At 34.0% G+C, this 14,141-nt stretch overlaps 1 protein-coding gene across 1 annotated transcript in view; it reads left to right on the top strand.

Moving 5' to 3' along the window:
- Positions 1-14,141, top strand: part of ZSWIM6 (zinc finger SWIM-type containing 6) — a 229,142-nt gene that overhangs the window by 193,412 nt on the left and 21,589 nt on the right.

The raw sequence follows: 14,141 nt of genomic DNA, 5'->3' as shown, positions 1-14,141 counted from the left end.
TTCATCATACTAAGGATTTGGGGAAGAAAAAGAAACTGTAGAGAAAAGAACAAGACCAAAGATCAAGTTAGGATTAGTGAGTCCCTCTTCCCAGCAATCCTGATATCCTTAGATTTCACAACAAGAAATTAACATTGTTGATGGTGAAGAGTGAAAACTAAAGGAAATTGATAAAAAGTAATGAAACCAATTACTAGCTCATAGGCACCCTTAAAAGTAACTATTCTTTCAAGAGTAGATTGATTTATTTAAAGAAAGATTATTTTTAGTTATTTAAACTACTGTTGAATATCTTCAGGTCTGTGAAAGGAGAGAACATGGTGATAAATTACTTATGCCAGGTCTGTTTTAGAATGAACTTGAAAGTCTGTCTTGGGGTAGGGTTCTTAATGGAAATTTTTTTCAGCATTGAATTAGTATTTAAGGAAATTTTTCATAGTAAGAGATAGGGTTGTACTATAAAACTTTATAACTCTGGCCCCAGTTTGTCTGCAGTGCAAAGATTCTCATATACTTAGTTGTTGGTATATCTGCGATGAGGGAAGTTTTGCAAGCTCTACTATATGCGTGATATACTGCCAAAACTAACTAAATTGATGGTGACATATAAACCTCCCCCCCCACCCACTTTGCCTTATCAAACTGACCTTTGTAATGGACATCAGATCCAATGTGAGAATGAACTATGACCAGACATATTTTAAGTTAGTGCTTCTCAACTCCATTTGTTATGTGACATCCTTGTACATTTCTAAACCTGCTACTGCAAGTCTGGAGAGATAAGCAGGCATTTAGTTCAACATTTATTAAGCACTTACTATTGCAAGAGCCCTATGTCAAGTTGGAGAGTGTAGGAAGGGAATGGAACAAAGATAAGACTGCCCTCAAGGAGTTAAAAGTATTAGGGACTTGATTGGAGCATAGACTACATGGAGGAAAAATGTTTGAGATAATACTGGAAAAGTAATATGATGTCAGATATGGAGGACGTTGAATGCCAGGCAAAGAATTTCGTATAGTGTATATTCAAAACTTGGATCTGTAGTCACTGAAGATTTTTGATCAAAGGAGTAATCTGAGTAGAACTATACATTAAAAAGATGATTCTAGCAATGGTTTGAAAAATAGACTTAAGAGTTGGGGAAGAGAATGGAAGCAATAAGACTCATTAAGTGGCAATTATAATATTGTAGGTAGGAGGCAATGATGGGCTTTAATAAGATGATCGCAATGGAAATAGAAAGGAAAATATGGATATGAGAGAGGAACTCAACAGGGCTTGATCACTAAGAGGGAATAGCCTAAGATAATCTCAAGATTGGAAACCTGTGACAGGCATCAAGGAAAAGCTAATAGTTTTAAACATGTTGAGGTGACTAAGGACATCCAAGTAGAATTGGTCTATAAGGAATCAGAGGTAGAAGCTCTAATAAGAGAGGTCAGAGGGCAGGCTTGTTGGAGATCAGGGAGTCAGTTGGACAGAGGTAGTCTTTCAAAGATATGAAAGTGAGTGATATTGCCCAGGGAGAGAATGTAGAAAGTAGAGGAGAGGACACTTTCGAAGACTGGGAAAGTGCATAAGAAACAAGCAGAGAAGGTGGCGACAAAGATCAATGGTTTAGTGACATGTAGTTTTGAAGCATATATACATAGAGAAGTAACTCCTTTAGGGAAAGGGAGGGGTAAGACTAATGCTTAAATCCTAACTTACCAGGGACATAAAGTTTTAACAGATATCAATGTACTGGACAAAATTGGACAAGCTTCCAAAAAAAGATGTGATTGAGTATATTTTACTTCTCCTTTTCTCAAAAGATAATTACTAAAGAAAAAACTAAGTGTTGCATATATATTAGATAATCTATTAAATACTCACAGCCTCCATAGCTTGTTTTAAAATCATTGACCAGTGGTTCTAAGAGATGTTTGTTAGTACATGCCTTTATGGTTTCATTAGAACATTGTCATTATCCAAATCCTCTGTCACCGTTTCATTTTTGTCTGGCTCCTTTGAATCAGTATCAATTCAGTGATCTTGATTTCTTTCTTGTCCTTCCTTCATCAATTATAATACTGAGTGTAAATGTTATTAAAGTTTTGTGATAGAATGAACGAAAAAACGCAACACAGAACACATATTTGAAGGTAGTTAATAGCAAATTTTAAAAAGAGAAATTTTAAGAGCCTTAAATCATTTCCCTTCCTCCCTTTCTCCCTTCTCCAGAACCACTTCTCCTACCCCCCCCCACTTCCCAAATTATACACATGCATATACACCCATATGCAGAACTAATATGAACAAGAGCAGGGATTCTTTCCTGCCATCCATGCTGCAGGTAATCTATTGTATTAATAAGCTAGCCAGTGTGCAATACATGGGGAGTGATTATACTATCATACATAGTACAATCAGCATGAAGCACTTGTCAAGACCAATACATCAGAGTTTAATTCAGTAATAGAAAGAATTAGAGCAAAATAAAACATTCTGTTCTTTGAAAAACACAGCATCCATATAGCTTCTATCTGAAGACTACAGGGAAAAACCCAGCACATTAAGAAATTTCATTTATGAATAAAATTGTGGTTCCATTTTGACAGAACACGGCAAATATTTTTCCTTGGGGTTTTTATGGTGTTGTATTTGTTTACCTTGTCCACAATGTTCTATAATAATAATTCTTAAATTAGAGCTTTTTTCTAATAGAGCTTCCGATTACCCTCATTTTTTAATACAGACCTCTGTTCTACATAAAAGAAAAATCATTATAACTATGACTTGTCCCTGAAAATAAATGATAGACATTATGTTTTATCAAATAAAAAGCTGTTTTGCATGCAATTAAAAACTCTTTATCATTAAGGAGCCTGAAGTAGAATTGGGAGATAAAGCATTAAAAGTTAAATAACAATTTGACATTAATAAAGGAGGAAAAACATGTCTACCATTGCATTTTTTGGTAACATTTTGCATTTTTTCCTTTTTTTGTATTGCATGAGTGTCTGGTTATAATAAATTTTACAAAGCAAAAAAAATTAGGAAAACATTTCCTTTAGGAGATAGTAAATAATGTGGTAGATGGATGTTGTGTTGTGATATAAAAGTTCACTAGGTTCTCATTCAGTTTCTCAAAAATTGATATTATATGAATTTTTTTAGCTGTTTTAAAGGGAGCTAAATGGGAAATTTGTTTTTCCAGCTTAAAGAAAAATGTCATGAGAATGTAGATTCCTCATGGAAACTAATTCTTTTTGACTAATCATTTCCTTGGAGTCATGTCTGTTGTCTAAGTCATGACAGAGTTTATATAGATAAATTAATCAAGCAGCCAGTGCAATACACATGGGAAATGTGCTTATTCCCAGGATACTAAAGTTCACATTCCTTCACCTTACCACCTGTTGAATGTCATTTTGTTGTTACTCGTAATGAACAATTCTTTGTCATTGTGGATTTTTGCTCAATTTTAAGACATGAAAACAAAAAGATTTCAATTATTTGCTATTGAATTATGTCCTAATTAATTAAGCCCAAGCTTTCTGGAAAACACATCATACATGTTGACAACACAGTGTTGCATAGTCAGATGAGTTAAGATGCTCTCTTTACACATTAAGGAATGCTTAGCAAGTATCCTGTTGTAACCAATCTTCTGTTTGGAATGCAAAGGTGTTTTTATTTTCCTGATTAAAAGAAGATATTTAGTCTTAAGTTAAAACTAAAGCTTCTCAGAGATATAATAGTTTCCCTTTTTGCTGGCCATCAAACTCAGTGATCTTTGTAAACAAATCTTGGCTTAGTGAAACAATTGAATTTATGATGTGGGCCAAATCATTTATATCTTTGACCTTAGCTTCTTTTAGCTATAAAATGAGATGGCTAAACTAAAAAGTCCCACTGAAGTCCCATGATCTAAGAATATTTAATTTTTAATTTCACAAAAGTTTTTTGGTAGATTGAGACCAGATCTATTTTTTTGATCCAAAGAATTATTTGCACATGTGTGAGTGTATAAAATATAAAAATGCTTTATGAAAAAGAAAATAGAAAGACTCATTTCATCAGTCATAACCACAGAGCACCAGGGATGCCTGACATAATCAGGAGGTGCTAGAAGGTAATTGGGGTGGGAGGAAGTTTGAAGGAGGTGAAATTAATTAATGGTACCTTTGCAGCTGCTATCATGGGTACCCTGGTAGCAGTTGGGCCCTAATTGTCCATGAGTCTGACATTTAGAAAAGGGGAGGTTAAGAGTTCTAGTGGAGGGAAAGGGACAGAGTATTAGAGATTAGCCCCTATGATTGGCTATCAGGAAGATGTGACCTATGTTGTCACCCTATAATTGGCTGATCACATGTTCCTTAGGATCAAGCACCACCCCCAAATCCCCAGAGGGTTCTAATCCCTCCTTTGTAGACCAGTGGATTAGAGAGTTACTGCTAAATTTTAAGAGGATTTGAAAATTTTAAATAATTTCTATATGCTGGGTAACTGATGCAGGAAAACCGAATTTTATTATAGTAGACCAAATGTATTACAAAAGACTGAATTTATTTAGTAAATGTTAATTAGGCCTATTCTATAATTAGAGTTAGATTTGTAGTTTTACCTTATGTAGTACACTTTTTAAGTACAGTTGATTTTATCAGGGATTATCTATTTGCAGATGCATATTACCATTTAATAGCTTTCTTAGAGGAAAAGCTAGTTGTTTCATGCTTGAAATTTTGGCTCCTTATTTTGTTTATTTAATTTGTTAATTTTTATTTATTTATTTTTAATAACAAATTTCCACATAAGTTTTTGAAGATATATGATCCAAATAGTCTCCCTCTCTTATTCCCTCTCCCTGGTGGAGCTAGCAAGTAATTCAGTCTGGGTTATACATGTATTATCACACAGAATATTTCCATATTATTCATCTTTGTAAGTGAATAGTCTTATAAAAACAAAACCCTAAAACATACACTCAAATAAACAAGTGGTATATCCTGTGCTTTCATCTGCATTCCTAATCCAACAATTCTTTCTCCAGTGGTGGAGATCATTCTCTTCCTTAAATCCCTCAGAATTGTCCTAGATCATTGTATTGCTGTTAGTAACTAAATCTGTCACATTCAATCGATCCACAATATTGCTGTTACAATACAGTGTTTTACTGGTTCTGTTTATTTCACTCTGCATCAATTCATGCATCATCATCTTTCCAACCCTTTCTGAAATCATCCCGTTCATCATTTCTTATAGCACAATAGTATTCAATCATCGTCATATACCACGATTTGTTCAGCCATTCCCCAATTGATGGACATCCCTTAAGTTTCCAATTCTTTGTCAACAAAAAGCACAGCTATGAATATTTTTGTTCAAAATCTTGTTGGGATACAGACCTAGTAGTGCTCAAATCAAAAGGTATGCATAGTTTTAAAACCCCTTAGGTATAATTCCAAATTGCCCTTCAAAATGGTTGGATCAATTCACAACTTCATCAACACCAACATTTATCATTTTCCTTTACTGTTGTATTGGTCAATCTGATAGGTACAAGGTGGTACTTAAGAGTTGTTTTAATTTGTGTTTCCCTAATCAAGAGGGATTTAGAACATTTTTATATGATTATTGATAGCTTTTACTTCTTCATCTGAAAACTGCCTATTCATATCCTTTGACTATTTATCAATTGGGGAATGACTTGGATGCTTATAAGTTTGATTTAGTTCTTTATATATTTGAGAAATGAGACCTTTATCAGAGAAATTGGTTATAAAATTTTTTCCTCAGTTTGTTGTTTCCCTTCTAACTTTGATTATATTGGTTTTGTTTATACATACTGTTTTCCAAATTTCCAAGTAGTTCTTGTCAAATAGTTCTCATCCCCAAAATTGGGATCTTTGAGCTTGATACTTTCAACTAAAGAAAGAAACAAACAAAAATTAATGAAAGAAAAGAGAAAAAACTGAAGTGCCACCTCCAGTGTGCAGGTTATGCTTGGTATTGTATCACTGTGCTAGGTACTTCAGTTTATGGTCTTAGTTTTAAAAAGATCTTTTCTCCAAATGCTCATAGTTATAAGAATGATAATTGTCAAACTGGGAAAGGCGTGGTCCAGTAAACCCGGTGTTCTAGTGCCTTAAGAGGCTTTATAGGATTGATTATTTTCACTTACGACCATCTTCATAGTTATTTATTGCTCAGATTTTTTTATTACCCATTGTGTGAATTTCCATTTTCTTATTCCCAAGTTTACCTAAGTCAAGTTTTATTGTGTTTTCATACACCAACACCCCTTCTCCTTTCTACCTTTCTGCTCCCTCCATGACAAGATATAAAGACCAGAACTACAACAACTACTGGACCATTTTAAGATAGTGAAAAATTTTTCTTCTTGATACCTTTCTTGAATCATTAGTTTGGACAATTCTGGCTATAGTAGCACACTAGGCTGGTGTCTTTAAGGGTACAATCTACAATGTCTTATACACCTTTCTGAATCCCACTTGATATCTTAGGACCCTTTATTTTATTTAAGGATTCATTTTATCCTTGTAGTTTCCAATGTACATAAGAATTTGTTTATCTTTTTTTGCCTATGTGAAAAGATTTTAATGATCTTTCTATAGTTTCTTCCAATCATATTGGTAACCCAGATTGTGTATTTGAATATTTTACTGCGAATTCTCTCCTTATGATTATTTATGAAGATGTTAAGGCTGGTCCTAGTTCCCTGAGTCACTTCTTTATCCTGATCCTTTTGTTTTCTGTTTTTGAGAAAGTTTTTCCAGTTTAGAACAAAAATGGTTATTGTTGTTTTTCTTTTCCTTTTTCTCCAGTTTCATGATGATTCGTTTTGATTTGAGTCCTTGTCTCAAAAATATGGAATTATATTTACTGGCTCTTTTTTATCAGAATATTTATTCCCTCCAAGAACTCTAGTACTTTAGATTTCCCCTTTCAAAAAGCATGTTTCCTTTCTCTTAGTATGTTAATTAAGGTTAAGCAAGATAATGCCCTTTTTGATGGACACTAGATACTTGTCCTAAGGTGACCTGTTTTTTAGTCCCTATTATGTGGGAATTAACACCTTTGTGATTTACTAGTATTTTGGCTCCATGGCCCTCTGTAACAAAAGTTTAAATATTTTGACCAGAAGTATCCCAAGTTCATTCTTGAGTTATTTCAACAGCAATGAACAATGCTTATTGACCATTAATTCATTAAAATTCTTCATACTGACTTTTTAAGGATCAAAAGCATTCCATGTATAAACAAAAACACCTGTAGAATAATGGTCTATAAAATGTGTGTCTAGGACCTGACCACAAAGGGTATGTAATTAACTGAGTGAGAGGGGGAAGATGGATCACCCTCCCTGTAGTAGTCTTTCATGAGGGTCAGATGGTGTGCCGGAGCCAGTTTGTGGGACACAGGAGAATCCACTGTTAAATTTCCACCTGAGCATTTACACCACTTTGCTTTAAAGAGGGTTCAACTTCTTGTTTTGTTGATTGTTTTGTCTTAAGAAAGTGATGAAGAAAATAAAAGGATTCCATGAATACATTTTTTCCTCCTCTGGAGAGCCAAGTTATTAGACATTTACCCCTAAATCACTGGTTCTTATCTCTAAGACAAGTACATCTAGCTTTATCCTCTACACTATCCTGTAGCTTCTCCACTACACTTTCTTCTGATATATAGTGTCATGATAAAAAAAATCTTCTCGCTTCTGAGTTACATTTTGGACCTTCAGGCCACTTTTAACTACTGCTGTCCAGAATACCCACAGCAGCAGGTACAGTTGGAAATTCTGCCCTGAGTGCTTCTGGGATGGGCTCTATATTGACCAGTTAAATCCAGTCTTTCTCCTTTTTGGTTGGGAGTAGAAAGTCAAATTGGGTCTCATAGGATAAATATATATAGACAAATTATACCAGGTCACAGTTGTTTTTAAATTATCTTTCCCCCAAATCACCCTTCTTCCAAACTTCTGCATTATTATTGTCCTACTCATCACTCAGATTCATAACCTTGATGTCATCTTCTACTCCCCACTCTCCTTCATCCCACAGATCACATCAGTTGCAATATCACAGAATTTCTATTTGTAGAACCATCATATGTTCAGTTTTATCTACAGCTACCACTCTTTCAGGATTTTGTCCCATCTTGCCTACATATTCCAATAGTCTCCTAATTGATCTCCCTGTTTCAAATCACTCTCTTCTCCAATCACTCTTCCATAAAGATACCAAAGTGTTTTACCACCCCTACTCAGTAAATTCCAGATATCTATCCCTGAAAAGATCATATATTTTATCCTTTTTTTAATAACATAATTTTAAAATAATTTATAATTTCTATTTCTCATTAATTTTTATAATTTACTTTAGTATGGCAGTTGTTGTTCAGCCATGTTCAACCCTATGTGAACTCATTTGGGATTTTCTTGGTAAAGATACTACAATGATTTACCATTTCCTTCTCTAGCTCATTTTATAGATGAGGACATTGAGGCCAACAGGGTTAAATGACTTGCCCAGGGTCACATGGCAAGTAAGTCTCTGAGGCTGGATTTGAATTCAGTTCTTCCTGAACCTATGCCCAGCGCTATATCTACTATTCCACCTACCTGCCCATATATCAGTGTATCTATATAATATATAAATAAGCAAACATACGTAAGGAGTTGATGCTCAAAATCTTATCTTATCAGTATAGATACACAATTTAAAAGTTTGGAATTAGAATAACGTATTAGTTGTTATTAAATCCTAGTTCAGTCTCTTGTTCAGCCTCTGAGTTGCTGTGAGATCTTAGTTGTCAGCTAATCACTCATACCTATAAAATGAAGTGTTGAACTAGATTAATAATTTATCTGAATGTATTTGAGGTTGAGAAGTGTTTGAGTGTTTCTTGGTTAGTTACAAATATCATCTTTCCATGTAAGAATATAAACAATTTTACCTTATTGAGTCATTAAATTTTATATTTGGACATCAAATTTTTTATCTGGTCTTTTCTTTAGGAATGCTTGGAAATCTTCTATATTATTAAATGACCATATTTTCCCTGAAAGAATATAGTCAGTTTTGATGAGTAGGTGATTTTCGGTTATAAACTCAGTCCCCTTACCCTCCAGAATATCATATTCCAAATGTTCTGATCCTTCAATGTAGAAGCTGCCAGACTGGGACCCCATCATATCTGCATTATTTGTTTCTGACTGTTTGTAGTATTTTCTCCTTGGCCTGGGAGCTCTTTAACTTGACTTTTTATCCTCTTGTTCAAGAATATCAGGGTAGTTTTCTTGGATAATTTCTTGGAATGTGATGTCTAACCTTTTTTTTTTTAAATCATGACTTTCAGAAAATCCAATAATTCTTATATTTTCTGTTCTGGATCTATTTTCCATGTCAGTTGTTTTTAATGAGATATTTCATATTTTCCTCTTTTTTATTTTTTTTGATTTTGTTTTATTCTTTCTTGATAAAGTCATTAGCTTCTGTTGGCCAATTCTAATTCTTAGAATGATTGTCTTTCATGACCTTTTCATCCTCCTTTTTCCATTTGGCCCATTCTACTTTTCATAGAACTCTTTCTTCATTTGATTTTTTTTACCTCTTTTTCAAGTAGGTCAATTCTGTTTTTTTGAAAATTCTTTTCTTCATTGGACTTTTGTGCCTCTTTTTCCAGTTGACTAATTTTTCTAAGCTGTTATTTTCATTTTGCATTACTTTAATTTTTTTCCTCATTTTTCTTCCACCTCTCTTATTATTTTTTGAATTCCTTTTTGAGTTCTTCCAGCACCTGAGACCAATTATCATTTTTCTTTGACGTTTTTCATGTGGTTGCTTTGATCTCACCTTCCCCTAAAGAATCTATGCCTTGCTCTTCTTTGTCTCTATAGACATTTTCAATGGTTAGGTGTTTCTTTTGCTGTTTGCTAATTTCTCCAGCCTTCTTTTGTCTGTCTGGGAGTTCTGAAAGCTGATGATTCTGTTTTCTCTGCTGGTGGCTTGCAGGAGCACTGTGAGCTATTTTGTCCTAGGTTTAGAGACTTTGCAGGTTTGGAAGGGCTAAGGATTTTGGGACCTCACTCTGGGCTGGTACCAGGACCTGGGACTTACAGGAGTGGGTATGGAGGTGCTTTGCTGTTGGTTTAGGCAGGGTCCTGGGATCCTAAAGTTGGTCTATGCCCAGCCTCAGAATCTGGAACAGTAGGTTGGGGATGTGCAACTCTCACTTCTTTGTGTGCATTTTTGCTTCCAGTTCCGCCCATCCAATGAAAATCAACTCTTTCTACCTATCTTTCAAGCTATTTTCACAGGACAGCCCTCCTCATTCTGTCTTGCTGTTGGTTCTATGACTCCTGTTATTTTGAGGTGCTATTTTATGGTTGGTTTGAGAAGATTCTTAGAGCAGTTTCAGCTTTTGTGCTACTAAGTCACCATTTTGGCTCCACCCCCTCTCCCCCATGTTTCTAGGTTAGTAAGTGTATCGGGTTGAAACTAAATCTAGGAACACATTTTTAAGATAGTTTTTAAAATTTATTTCATTAAATATTTTCCAATTACACAGTAAAAAATAATTAATTTTTTAAAAAATTTTGAGTTCTAAATTTTCTTCTTTCCTGCTCTTCCCCTCCTCCTTGAGAAGGCAAGCAATTTTATATTGATTATACACATGAAGTTATGTAAAACATTCCCATATCAACCATGTTGCAAAAGAAAATACACACATACAAATAAGAAAAATAAAGAATTTTTGAAAGTATGCTTCAGTCTATTTTCAGAGTTCATCAGTTCTTTTGGATATGCCTTTTTTTCATCATGGGTACTTTGGAATTGTGTTGGATCATTGTCTTAATTAAAGTAACTAAGTCTTTTAGAGTTGGTATTGCTATTACTAAATACAACTGTCTGCAGGTTCTGCTCATTTCACTTTGCATCAATTTGTATCTTTTCAGATTTTTCTGAAAGTATCTTGCTTATCATTTATTATAGTCCAATAGCATTCTACTCCAGTAATATTACACAACTTGTTTGGCCATTCCATTCTCCAAATGATGGACATCTCAGTTCTTTGCCACCACAAAAAGAGCTGCTATAAATGTTTTTGTACAAATAGATCTTTGTCCTTGGTTTCTTTAGGAGTTAGACCTAGTAGTGGTATCGATGGGTCCATGCATATGCACAGTTTTAAAGCCTTCTGGATATTGTTCCAGATTGTTCTCCAAAATTATTAGACTACATAATTTCAACAATAGTGCATTAATATCCCACTTTTTCCTTATCTCCATCAGCATTTGCCATTTTCCTTTTCTGTCATTCTGATAGGTAATACCTCAGAGTGGTTTTAATTTGCATGTCTATTCAGTAGTGATTTAGAACATTTTTTGGTGTGACTATCGATTGCTTTGGTTTCTTCTGAAAACTAGTAGTTCAGACCCTTTGACTACTTGTCAACTGAAGAATGGCTCTTATTTTTACAAATCTAATTTAGTCACATATTTTTGAGAAACAAGGCCTTTATTAGAGAAACTTACCATATTTTTTCCCCTTTTTCTTTTTTCTTTCTAATTTTGGCTGCATTATTTTGGCTTGTGCCAAAAGCATTTTAATTTCACATAATCAGAACTATCCATTTTACTTGCTGTGATCCTCTCCATCTTTTATTTGGTCTATGAATATATTTTCAAAACAATAATAAGAGATACAACATGTGTGCCTCAAGATGAGAAGATCATATATATGCATTATGACAGATATTATTGTTAATGGTTAATTTTACTTTGCAAAAATAATAGGATTACAATAGAATTCATTGTGTATTTTCTTTAAATATTGAGGCCCTTTGACATTTCACAGTGTTGTTGAATAAGTCTTTGTATTATATGTAGTGCAAAGAAATTTAGATTTAGAGTCAGTTGATCTGTGTGACAGGAAATTCCTCCAATACCTTCTTGGAGCTTCAGTTTTCTCATTTATAAAATGAGGGAGAGATAGACTATGATAAGCTTTCTTCCACCTCTAAAAACTGTGATACTCTATGTATAATTTGTTCTTATAAATAGGGAGTTTGCATATAATTTATTCATTTAACATTTGATTTATAATGATATGTTAAGCTAAAACTTTTGAATGAAAAATTTTGTTTTTCTATATTAAACATTTTGTTTTTAATCAAAGTTGTACTAGTATAAACAGACATCATAGGGTATAGAGTTAATTCAAAAGCTTTTAAGTTAGAGGGGGATTCCATTATAGGTGAGAAAATTTGAGTCACTGAAATATTTGTCCAAGGTTACATTCCTAGTTAGTGTCAACATTAACAGTAAACTGTAAATTCTAGCAGTTGATATTTCTTTAATGTTAGTTACAAAGCATTTTCCATATATTATTTCATTTGATCCATACTACATTGCTATGAGGTAAATAGTACAAGTAGAGTGGGGACTAGAGCCAGAATCTCCTCCAATTCTACACTGGGCAGTTTCCATCATGCTAGGCTGTTTGGATAAAAGCCTTGGTTGTTTTTAATCATTTTTCATTTATTGAGTGTCTACTAAGTGGAAGACACTCTCTGTGCACTTTATTTCCAGGCCAAACAGGACCCAGGCCAGTGTAGATGATTTACTTTGCTTTGCCACCCTTTCAGAACATTGTTAGAATCCTCTTGCTGCCCAAAACAAAGAGCTATGTTCTTCCAACCTTTAGTGAAACCTTTTGATTGTCTTCTTGTTTCATAATGTGCTCAATTGAGACAAGTAGACTCATATGTAAAATTTCTTTGTGGAAGATCATGTGATAAGTCATAAATTCTTAAATACTAAGTGAGGTGCCTTTGATGTTTTATTTTTTCCCCCTAAAGGCTTAGGAAATGAAATCCTATAATATTTAGTAAATTTTTATTCTGGTCTGCAAAAATGGCAGGTTTTGTCTTGATCTGTATATTATCTTTTTATTTAAATATTGCAATGTTGCAGTAGTTTTTATTATGCTTCCTCAATTCTTAAAGATAATTAATTATTGGTGAATTTTTACATATTTTGCACATAGCATCTATCTAGCAAAAATGTGTGATTTTGCATTTATAGGCCTTTTAGGTAATGATTTTAATTCACATGTCACTTTTGCAGCAGAGTACAATTAGGTTTCATCTAAAGTCAACTTACCTGGCTTTTAGTGTATGAGAAAGAGTTGGAAGAATTTGATAGCTCCCCACTCAGTTTTCATTGGCTTGTGAAGTAATTCTTCAGAAATAACTTTCATACCTAGGGTCCTGGAATGTCACCAGGCAAAACTATTTGCCAGAAGCACTAAGTAAGAACACTTTTTAAAAATGTTAAAAAATATTAACATTTAGATAGTGAACATTTCAATAGTATGGTTGGAGAAGGCCTTAGAGATTATCTAGTCCAACTTTCTTTGCTATGCAGATGAGGAAACCGAGACCCAGGGAGACTGTAGCTGTATTTCCTTCCCATTTCTCAACAACATCTGTTCTTTTTTTTGGTGGGGGTAAGTGGGTGGGGAGGGACAGGACCTAATTTGTTTTTCTTTTGAAATATATTTTAAGTTGGAGAAATTCATAAGTGAATTACAAACTTGATGAACTGTACAAAATATGTTCTTACAAGCAATTGAAGTTAGATGGAAAAATAAATGAAAACAACTGCAATGAAGAGTAATTGGCCTGAGTGTCATAAGATGTAGTTCCAGAAGAAATCTAGAGATCATTTAGGCCATCCGCCTCATTTTGCAGATGACACAGCCCCAAAGAGGTTTAGTGATTTCCCTAAGGTTATAAGGTTTGGATTTGAGCCCTACTCCACTGTATATGAATTGTGTGACTTTGGGCAAGCCATTTAGCCTTTCTGAGCTTCAACTTCCACATCTGTCAATTGGATATAATATTGTTTATGTTCATAGAGCTGGGAGGAGCAAATGGAATAATTTATATCAAGTGCTTTGTAATTGTAAAGAACCATTAGATGTTAAATTTTTTTCACTATTTACATTAAGAAACCATTCATTAAAAAAGACTTCTTAAAATACCATATACCCCAACACACACAGACATGCACACATGTACGTACACACACACACACACACACACACACACACACACACACACACACACA

Source organism: Gracilinanus agilis, chromosome 1 (assembly GCF_016433145.1).
Source record: "Gracilinanus agilis isolate LMUSP501 chromosome 1, AgileGrace, whole genome shotgun sequence".
In the NCBI taxonomy this organism is placed as follows: Eukaryota; Metazoa; Chordata; class Mammalia; order Didelphimorphia; family Didelphidae; genus Gracilinanus; species Gracilinanus agilis.
The sequence above is the reverse complement of the archived record's forward strand: the minus strand, read 5'-3'. Positions and strand labels throughout refer to the sequence as shown.